This window comes from Aegilops tauschii, chromosome 6 (genome assembly GCF_002575655.3).
Source record: "Aegilops tauschii subsp. strangulata cultivar AL8/78 chromosome 6, Aet v6.0, whole genome shotgun sequence".
Taxonomy (NCBI): Eukaryota; Viridiplantae; Streptophyta; class Magnoliopsida; order Poales; family Poaceae; genus Aegilops; species Aegilops tauschii.
This window is the reverse complement of record NC_053040.3, coordinates 131024167-131036117: the sequence shown is the minus strand read 5'-3', so window position 1 is coordinate 131036117 and position 11951 is coordinate 131024167.

Below are 11951 nucleotides of genomic sequence, written 5' to 3'. Positions count from 1 at the left end.
ATCAATAAAAAATTATCTAGGTCATCCTATTTTGGTAGAATGTTTGGAGTCCCAGAAGTTTGCGTTAGTTACAGATTACTACAGACTGTTCTGTTTTCGACAGATTCTGTTTTTCGTGTGTTGTTTGCTTATTTTGATGAACCTATGGCTAGTAAAAGAGTTTATAAACCATAGAGAAGTTGGATACAGTAGGTTTAACACACATATAAATAAAGAATGATTTCATTACAGTACCTTGAAGTGGTGTTTTGTTTTCTTTCGCTAACGGAACTCACGAGATTTTCTGTTAAGTTTTGTGTTGTGAAGTTTTCAAGTTTTGGGTAAAGATTTGATGGATTATGGAACAAGGAGTGGCAAGAGCCTAAGCTTGGGGATGCCCAAGGGACCCCAAGGTAAAATCTAAGGACAACCCAAAAGCCTAAGCTTGGGGATGCCCCGGAAGGCATCCCCTCTTTCGTCTTCGTCCATCGGTAACTTTGCTTGATGCTATATTTTTATTCACCACATGATATGTGTTTTGCTTGGAGCGTCTTTTATGATTTGAGTCTTTGCTTTTTAGTTTACCACAATCATCCTTGCTGAATACACTTTTGAGAGAGACACACATGAATCAGAATTTATTAGAATACTCTATGTGCTTCACTTATATCTTTTGAGCTATATAGTTTTTGCTCTAGTGCTTCACTTATATCTTTTAGAGCATGGTGGTGGTTTTGTTTTATAGAAATTATTGTTCTCTCATGCTTCACTTATATTATTTTGAGAGTCCTACAAAACAGCATGGTAATTAGCTTAAATTGTGAAAATAGTCCTAATATGATAGGAATCCAAGATTAGTAAAAACTTTCTTATAAGTGCGTTGAATACTAAGAGAAGTTTGATGCTCGATGACTGTTTTGAGATATGGAGGTAGTGATATTAAAGTTGTGCTAGTTAAGTAATTGTGAATTTGAGAAATACTTATGTTGAAGTTTGCAAGTCCCGTAGCATGCACGTATGGTAAACGTTGTGTAACAAATTTGAAACATGAGGTGTTCTTTGATTGTCCTCCTTATGAGTGGCGGTCGGGGACGAGCGATGGTCTTTTCCTACCAATCTATCCCCCTAGGAGCATGCGCGTAGTGCTTGGTTTTTGATGACTTGTAGATTTTTGCAATAAGTTTGTGAGTTCTTTATGACTAATGTTGAGTCCATGGATTATACGCACTCTCACCCTTCCATCATTGCTAGCCTCTTCGGTACCGTGCATTGCCCTTTCTCACCTTGAGAGTTGGTGCAAACTTCGCCGGTGCATCCAAACCCCGTGATACGATACGCTCTATCACACATAAACCTCCTTATATCTTCCTCAAAACAGCCACCATACCTACCTATTATGGCATTTCCATAGCCATTCCGAGATATATTGCCATGCAACTTTCCACTGTTCCGTTTATCATGACACGCTTCATCATTGTCATATTGCCTTGCATGATCATGTAGTTGACATCGTATTTATGGCAAAGCCACCATGCATATTATTTCATACATGTCACTCTTGATTCATTGCCCCATCCCAGTACACCGCCGGAGGCATTCATATAGAGTCATACTTTGTTCTAGTATCGAGTTGTAATCATTGAGTTGTAAATAAATAGAAGTGTGATGATCATCATTCATAGAGCATTGTCCCAAATAAAAAAAGAGAAAGGCCAAAAAAAGGAAAGGCCCAAAAAAGAGAGAAAATAAAATAAAAATGGGCAATGCTACTATCCTTTTTTCCACACTTGTGCTTCAAAGTAGCACCATGATCTTTATGATAGAGAGTCTCTTGTTTTGTCACTTTCATATACTAGTGGGAATTTTTCATTATAGAACTTGGCTTGTATATTCCAATAATGGGCTTCCTCAAATGCCCTAGGTCTTCGTGAGCAAGCAAGTAGGATGCACACCCACTTAGTTTCTTTTGTTGAGCTTTCATACATTTATAGCTCTAGTGCATCCGTTGCATGGCAATCCCTACTCCTTGCATTGACATCAATCGATGGGCATCTCCCTAGCCCGTTGATTAGCCGCGTCAATGTGAGACTTTCTCCTTTTTTATCTTCTCCACATAACCCCCATCATCATATTCTATTCCACCCATAGTGCTATATCCATGGCTCACGCTCATATATTGCGTGAAAGTTGAAAAAGTTTGAGATTACTAAAGTATGAAACAATTGCTTGGCTTGTCAGCGGGGTTGTGCATGATGAGAGCATTCTTGTGTGACGAAAATGGAGCATGACCAAACTATATGATTTTGTAGGGATGAACTTTCTTTGGCCATGTTATTTTGAGAAGACATAGTTGCTTAGTTAGTATGCTTGAAGTATTATTACTTTTATGTCAATATTAAACTTTTATCTTGAATCTTTCGGATCTGAATATTCATGCCACAAATAAGAGAATTACATTGAAAATTATGCTAAGTAGCATTCCACATCAAAAATTCTGTTTTTATCATTTACCTACTCGAGGACGAGCAGGAATTAAGCTTGGGGATGCTTGATACGTCTCCAACGTATCTATAATTTTTGATTGTTCCATGCTATTATACATTCTGTTTTGGAGGTTTAATGGGCTTTATTATACACTTTTATATTATTATTGCGACTAACCTATTAACCGGAGGCCCAGGCCAAATTGTTATTTTTTGCCTATTTCAGTGTTTCGAAGGAAAAGGATATCAAACGGAGTCCAAACGGAATGAAACCTTCGAGAACGTGATTTTCGGAACAAACGTGATCCAGAGGACTTGGAGTGGACGTCAAGCAATCGACGAGGAATCCACGAGGCAGGGGGTGCGCCTACCCCCCTGGGCGCACCCTCCACCCTCGTGGGCCCCGCGTAGCTCTCCTGACCGACCTCTTTCTTCTATATATACTCATATACCCTGGAAGCATCAGATACGGAGCCAAAACCCTATTTCCACCGCCGCAACCTTCTGTACCCGTGATATCCCATCTTGGGGCCTTTTCTGGCGCTCCGCCGGAGGTGGCATTGATCACGGAGGGCTTCTACATCAACACCATAGCCTCTCCGGTGATGTGTGAGTAGTTTACCTCAGACCTTCGGGTCCATAGTTATTAGCTAGATGGCTTCTTCTCTCTCTTTGGATCTCAATACAAAGTTCTCCTCGATTCTCTTGGAGATCTATTCGATGTAACTCTTCTTTTGCGGTGTGTTTGTCGAGATCCGATGAATTGTGGGTTTACGATCAAGATTATCTATGAACAATATTTGAATCTCCTCTGAATTCTTTGATGTATGATTGGTTATCTTTGCAAGTCTCTTCGAATTATCAGTTTGGTTTGGCCTACTAGATTGATCTTTCTTGCAATGGGAGAAGTGCTTAGCTTTGGGTTCAATGTTCCGGTGCTCGATCCCAGTGACAGTAGGGGAAACAACACGTATTGTATTGTTGCCATCGAGGATAAAAATATGGGGTTTATATCATATTGCATGAGTTTATCCCTCTACATCGTGTCATCTTGCTTAAAGCATTACTCCGTTCTTATGAACTTAATACTCTATATGCATGCTGGATAGCGGTCGATGTGTGGAGTAATAGTAGTAGATGCACGCAGGAGTCGGTCTACTTGTCACGGACGTGATGCCTATATGCATGATCATACCTAGATATTCTCATAACTATGCTCAAATCTATCAATTGCTCGACAGTAATTCGTTTACCCATCGTAATACTTATGCTATCTTGAGAGAAGCCACTAGTGAAACCTATGGCCCCCGGTCTATTCTCTATCATATTAATCTACCGTTATTTTTATTACCGTTTATTTTGCAATCTTTACTTTTTATCTTTATCATAAAAATACCAAAAATATTATCTTATCATCTCTATCAGATCTCACTTTTGCAAGTGGCCGTGAAGGGATTGACAACCCCTTTATCGCGTTGGTTGCAAGGTTCTTATTTGTTTGTGTAGGTGCGAGGGACTTGAGCGTGGCCTCCTACTGGATTGATACCTTGGTTCTCAAAAACTGAGGGAAATACTTACGCTACTTTGCTGCATCACCCTTTCCTCTTCAAGGGAAAACCAACACATGCTCAAGAGGTAGCAATGACCTAAGGTTTATCGATCTGTGGGAGGTGTAGGATGAAGATGGTCTCTCTCAAGCAACCCTGCAACCAAATAACAAAGAGTCTCTTGTGTCCCCAACACACCCAATACAATGGTAAATTGTATAGGTGCACTAGTTCGGCGAAGAGATGGTGATACAAGTGCAATATGGATGGTAGATATAGGTTTTTGTAGTCTGAAAATAAAAAAAACAGCAAGTTAACTAATGATAAAAGTGAGCGTAAACGGTATTGCAATGCATTGAAATAAGGCCTAGGGTTCATACTTTCACTAGTGCAAGTTCTCTCAACAATAATAACATAACTAGATCATATAACTATCCCTCAACATGCAACAAAGAGTCACTCCAAAGTCACTAATAGCAGAGAACAAACGAAGAGATTATTGTAGGGTACGAAACCACCTCAAAGTTATTCTTTCTGATCGATCTATTCAAGAGTCCGTAGTAAAATAACATGAAGCTATTCTTTCCGTTAGATCTATCCTAGAGTTCGTACTAGAATAACACCTTAAGACACAAATCAACCAAAACCCTAATGTCACCTAGATACTCCAATGTCACCTCAAGTATCCGTGGGTATGATTATACGATATGCATCACACAATCTCATATTCATCTATTCAACCAACACAAAGTACTTCAAAGAGTGCCCCAAAGTTTCTACCAGAGAGTCAAGACGAAAACGTGTGCCAACCCCTATGCATAAGTTCACAAGGTCACTGAACCCGCAAGTTGATCACCAAAACATACATCAAGTAGATCACGTGAATATCCCATTGTCACCACAGATAAGCAAATGCAAGACATACATCAAGTGTTCTCAAATCCTTAAAGATTCAATCCGATAAGATAACTTCAAAGGGAAAACTCAATCCAGTACAAGAGAGTAGAGGGGGAGAAACATCATAAGATCCAACTATAATAGCGAAGCTCGCGATACATAAAGATCGTGCCGAATCAAGAACACGAGAGAGAGAGAGAGAGAGAGATCAAACACATAGCTACTGGTACATACCCTCAGCCCCGAGGGTGAACTACTCCCTCCTCGTCATGGAGAGTGCCGGGATGATGAAGATGGCCACCGGTGATGGATCCCCCCTCCGGTATGGTGCCGGAACAGGGTCCCGATTGGTTTTTCGTGGCTACAGAGGCTTGCGGCGGCGGAACTCCCGATCTAGGTTATGTTTTGGAAGTTTGGGTATATATAAGAGGTTTTGGCGTTTGGAACAAGTCAGGGGGGTCTCTGAGGCGGCCACGAGGTAGGGGGCGCGTCCAGGGGGTAGGGCGCGCCCCCCACCCTCGTGGGTGCCTCGAGACTCTTCTGGCCCATCTCCGGTGCTCTGTGGGCTTCTTCTGGTCTAGAAACGATCTTCGTGAAATTTCAGGTCAATTGGACTCCGTTTGGTTTTCCTTTTCTGCGATACTCAAAAACAAGGAAAAAACAGAAACTTGCACTGGGCTCTAGGTTAATAGGTTAGTCCCAAAAATCATATAAAATAGCATATAAATGCATATAAAACATCTTAGATGGATAATATAATAGCATGGAACAATCAAAAATTATAGATACGTTGGAGACGTATCAGCATCCCCAAGCTTAATTCCTGCTCGTCCTCGAGTAGGTAAATGATAAAAACAGAATTTTTGATATGGAATGCTACCTAACATATTTATCAATGTAATCTTATTTATTGTGGCAAGAATATTCAGATCCATAAGATTCAAAACAAAAGTTTAATATTGACATGAAAACAATAATATTTCAAGCATACTAACAAAGCAATCATGTCTTCTCAAAATAACATGGCCAAAGCTAGCTATCCCTACAAAATCATATAGTCTGGCTATGCTCTATCTTCATCACACAAAATATTTAAATCATGCACAACCCCGATGACAATCCAAGCAATTGTTTCATACTTTCGATGTTCTCATACTTTTTCAATCTTCACGGAATACATGAGCGTGAGCCATGGACATAGCACTATAGGTGGAATAGAATGGTGGTTGTGGAGAAGACAAAAAGGGAGAAGATAGTCTCACATCAACTAGGCGTATCAACGGGCTATGAAGTTGCCCATCAATAGATATCAATGTGAGTGAGTAGGGATTGCCATGCAACGGATGCACTAGAGCTATAAGTGTATGAAAGCTCAAAAAGAAACTAAGTGGGTGTGCATCCAACTCGCTTGCTCACGAAGACCTAGGGCATTTTGAGGAAGCCCATCATTGGAATATACAAGCCAAGTTCTATAATGAAAGATTCCCACTAGTATATGAAAGTGACAACATAGGAGACTCTCTATCATGAAATCATGAAGATCATGGTGCTGCTTTGAAGCACAAGTGTGGTAAAAGGATAGTAGCATTGCCCCTTCCCTCTTTTTCTCTCATTTTTGTTTTGTTTTTTGGGCCTTCTCTCCCTTTTTTGGCCTCTTTTTTATTTTTATTTTTTATTTTTCATCCGAAGTCTCATCCCGACTTGTGGGGGAATCATAGTCTCCATCATCCTTTCCTCACTGGGACAATGCTCTAATAATGATGATCATCACACTTTTATTTACTTACAACTCATGAATTACAACTCAATACTTAGAACAAAATATAGCTCTATATGAATGCCTCCGGCGATGTACCGGGATGTGCAATGAATCAAGAGTGACATGTATGAAAGAATTATGAAGGTGGCTTTGCCACAAATACGATATCAACTACATGATCATGCAAAGCAATATGACAATGATGGAGCGTGTCATAATAAACGGAACGGTGGAAAGTTGCATGGCTATATATCTCGGAATGGCTATGGAAATGCCATAATAGGTAGGTATGGTGGCTGTTTTGAGGAAGGTATATGGTGGGTGTATGGTACCGGCGAAAGTTGCGCGACACAAGAGATGCTAGCAATGGTGGAAGGGTGAGAGTGCGTATAATCCATGGACTCAACATTAGTCATAAAGAACTCACATACTTATTGCAAAAATCTATTAGTTACCGAAACGAAATACTACGCACATGCTCCTAGGGGGATAGATTGGTAGGAAAAGACCATCACTCGTCCCCGACCGCCACTCATAAGGAAGACAATCAATAAATAAATCATGCTCTGACTCATCACATAACGGTTCACCATACGTGCATGCTACGGGAATCACAAACTTTAACACAAGTATCTCTCAAATTCACAACTACTCAACTAGCATGACTCTAATATCACCATCTTCATATCTTAAAACAATCATAAGGAATCCAACTTCTCATAGTATTCAATGCACTTTATATGAAAGTTTTTATTATATCCCTCTTGGATGCCCATCATATTAGGACAAATTTTATAACCAAAGCAAATTACCATGCTGTTCTAAAAGACTCAAAATAATATAAGATAAGCATGAGAGATCAATAATTTCTATAAAATAAAACCACCACCGTGCTCTAAAAAGATATAAGTGAAGCACTAGAGCAAATGACAAACTACTCCAAAAGATATAAGTGAAGATCAATGAGTAGTCGAATAATTGTGCAACTATGTGAAGACTCTCTAACATTTACGAATTTTAGATCTTGGGATATTATTCAAACAGCAAGCAAAACAAAATAAAATAAAATGACGCTCCAAGCAAAACACATATCATGTGGTGAATAAAAATATAGCCTCAAGTAAAGTTACCGATAGACGAAGACGAAAGAGGGGATGCCTTCCAGGGCATCCCCAAGCTTAGGCTGTTGGTTGTCCTTGAATATTATGTTGGTGTGCCTTGGTCATCCCCAAGCTTAGGCTCTTGCCACTCCTTATTCCATAGTCCATCGAATCTTTACCCAAAACTTGAAAACTTCACAACACAAAACTTAATAGAAAACTCGTAAGCTCCATTAGTATAAGAATATAAATCACCACTTAGGTACTGTTGTGAACTCATTATAAATTCATATTGGTGTAATATCTACTGTATTCCAACTTCTCTATGGTTCATACCCTCCGATACTACTCATAGATTCATCAAAATAAGCAAACAACACATAGAAAACAGAATCTGTCAAAACAGAACAGTCTGTAGCAATCTGTATCATTCGAATAATTCTCTAACTCCAAATATTCTGAAATAAATTGGTGGACGTGAGGAATTTGTTTATTAATCATCTGGAAAAAGAATCAACCTAAAAGCACTCTCCAGTAAAAAATGGCAGCTAATCTTGTGAGCGCAAAAGTTTCTGTTTTTTACAGCAAGATCGCAAAGACTTCAACCAAGTCTTCCCAAAGGTTCTACTTGGAACAAACACTAATTAAAACATAAAACCACATATAAACAGAGGCTAGATGAATTATTTATTACTAAATAGGAGCAAAAAGGTAAGAACAAAAATAAAATTGGGTTGCCTCCCAACAAGCGCTAACATTTAACGCCCCTAGCTAGGCATGATGATTGCAATGATGCTCACATAAAAGATAAGAATTGAAACATAAAGAGAGCATCATGAAGAATATGACTAGCACATTTAAGTCTAACCCACTTCCTATGCATAGGGATTTTGTGAGCAAACAACTCATGGGAACAATAATCAACTAGCATAGGAAGGCAAAACAAGCATAACTTCAAAACTTTTAACAGATAAAGAGGAAACTTGATATTATTGCAATTCCTACAAGCATATATTCCTCCCTCATAATAATTTTCAGTAGCATCATGAATGAATTCAACAATATAACCATCACATAAAGCATTCTTTTCATGATCTACAAGCATAGAATTTTTACTACTCTCCACATAAGCAAATTTATTCTCATCAATAGTAGTGGGAGCAAACTCAACAAAATAACTATCATGTGAAGCATAATCCAGTTCAAAATTAAAATCATGATGACAAGTTTCATGGTTATCTTTATTCTTTATAGCATACGTTTCATCACAATAATCATCATAAATAGGAGGCATGCTTTCATCATAATAAATTTGCGCATCAAAACTTGGGGGACTAAACATATCATCTTCATCAAACATAGCATCCCCAAGCTTGTGTCTTTGCATATCATTAGCATCATGGGTATTCAAAGAATTCATACTAACAAAATTGCAATCATGCTCATCATTCACATATTTTATGCCCAGCATTCTATGTAATTCTTCTTCTAGTACTTGAGCACAATTTTCCTTCCCATCATTTTCATGAAAGACATTAAAAAGATGAAGCATATGAGGCACCCTTAATTCCATTTTTTGTAGTTTTCTTTTATAGACTAAACTAGTGACGAAACAAGAAACAAAAAGATTCGATTGCAAGATCTAAAGATATACCTTCAAGCACTAACCTCCCCGGCAACGGCGCCAGAAAAGAGCTTGATGTCTACTACACAACCTTCTTCTTGTAGACGTTGTTGGGCCTCCAAGTGCAGAGGTTTGTAGGACAGTAGCAAATTTCCCTCAAGTGGATGACCTAAGGTTTATCAATCCGTGGGAGGTGTAGGATGAAGATGGTCGCTCTCAAGCAACCCTGCAACCAAATAACAAAGAGTCTCTTGTGTCCCCAACACACCCAATACAATGGTAAATTGTATAGGTGCACTAGTTCGGCGAAGAGATGGTGATACAAGTGCAATATGGATGGTAGATATAGGTTTTTGTAATCTGAAAATAAAAAAACAGCAAGGTAACTAATGATAAAAGTGAGCGTAAACGGTATTGCAATGCGTTGAAACAAGGCCTATGGTTCATACTTTCACTAGTGCAAGTTCTCTCAACAATAGTAACATAACTGGATCATATAACTATCCCTCAACATGCAACAAAGAGTCACTCCAAAGTCACTAGCAGAGAACAAACGAAGAGATTATTGTAGGGTACGAAACCACCTCAAAGTTATTCTTTCTAATCGATCTATTCAAGAGTCCGTAGTAAAATAACACGAAGCTATTCTTTCCGTTCGATCTATCCTAGAGTTCGTACTAGAATAACACCTTAAGACACAAATCAACCAAAACCCTAATGTCACCTAGATACTCCAATGTCACCTCAAGTATCCGTGGGTATGATTATACGATATGCATCACACAATCTCAAATTCATCTATTCAACCAACACAAAGTACTTCAAAGAGTGCCCCAAAGTTTCTACCGGAGAGTCAAGACGAAAACGTGTGCCAACCCCTCTGCATAAGTTCACAAGGTCACTGAACCCGCAAGTTGATCACCAAAACATACATCAAGTAGATCACGTGAATATCCCATTGTCACCACAGATAAGCACATGCAAGACATACGTCAAGTGTTCTCAAATAATTAAAGACTCAATCCGGAAGATAACTTCAAAGGAAAGTCTCAATCCATTACAAGAGAGTAGAGGGGGAGAAACATCATAAGATCCAACTATAATAGCAAAGCTCGCGATACATCAAGATCGTGCCGAATCAAGAACACGAGAGAGAGAGAGAGAGAGAGAGAGAAAGAGAGAGATCAAAAACATAGCTACTGGTACATACCCTCAGCCCCGAGGGTGAACTACTCCCTCCTCATCATGGAGAGCGCCGGGATGATAAAGATGGCCACCGGTGATGGATCCCCCCCCCCCGACAGGGTGCTAGAACAGGGTCCCGATTGATTTTTCGTGGCAACAGAGGCTTGCGGCGGCGGAACTCCCAATCTAAGTTATGTTCTGGAAGTTTGGGTATATATAAGAGGTTTTGGCGTCCGGAACAAGTCAGGGGGTCTCCGAGGCAGCCACGAGGTAGGTGGGCGCTCCCCCACCCTCGTGGGTGCCTTGGGACTCTTCTGGCCCATCTTCGGTGCTCCGTGGGCTTCTTCTGGTCCAAAAACGATCTCCGTGAAATTTCAGATCAATTGGACTCCGTTTGGTTTTTCTTTTCTGTGATACTCAAGTACATCCAAAACTTGTTTGAAGTTCATGAAACTTATCGTGTTGTGATACGTCTCCAACGTATCTATAATTTTTGATTGTTCCATGCTATTATATTATCCATCTAAGATGTTTTATATGCATTTATATGCTATTTTATACGATTTTTGGGACTAACCTATTAACCTAGAGCCCAATGCCAGTTTCTGTTCCTGGGCGTGCCCCCCACCCTCGTGGGCCCCTCATGGCTCCCTTGACCGACTTCTTTCGCCTATATATATCCATATACCCTAAAAACTTCGGAGAGCAGAATAGATCGGGAGTTCCGCCGCCGCAAGCCACTGTAGCCACCAAAAACCAATCGAGACCCTGTTCCGGCACCCTGCCGGAGGGGGGATCCCTCACCGGTGGCCATCTTCATCATCCCGGTGTAGCGACCCGACCTCAAACGGTCAAGTCTCTGTGCTTCAGTGTCATCCCTGGATCGGTAATGCTGACACACACAGTACTCAAAGGATTTATAACAGAGTAGCAATCACACACTTATTACATCGAATGTCTCAAAAGAGAACTTATTACAATAAATATGGCTTAAGGCCATCTAACACGATAACAGCGGAAGGCTTGGAAGATAAAGTGAGTCCATCAACTCCAACGGCATAGCTGAGTGCATGACAACGACCTATCGCACCTTTACTCGTCGTCTGAAAAGTCTGCAACATAATACGTTGCAGCCCGAAAACGGGTCAGCACATGGAATATGCTGGCAATATAACACAGTAGAGCAATGAACAGATAAATGCTATCACTATATGCATATATGGCTGGTGGAGGCTCTATTGTTATATGATTTTTGCGAAAAGCCAATTGTTTCCTACAACAAAGGAATAAATTTTATTTAACTATCATGGTAGTTGAAACATCATTGAGAAGGTTCCTCCAACTCAATCCCAATTAAAGGTAATTATCGACCCAACA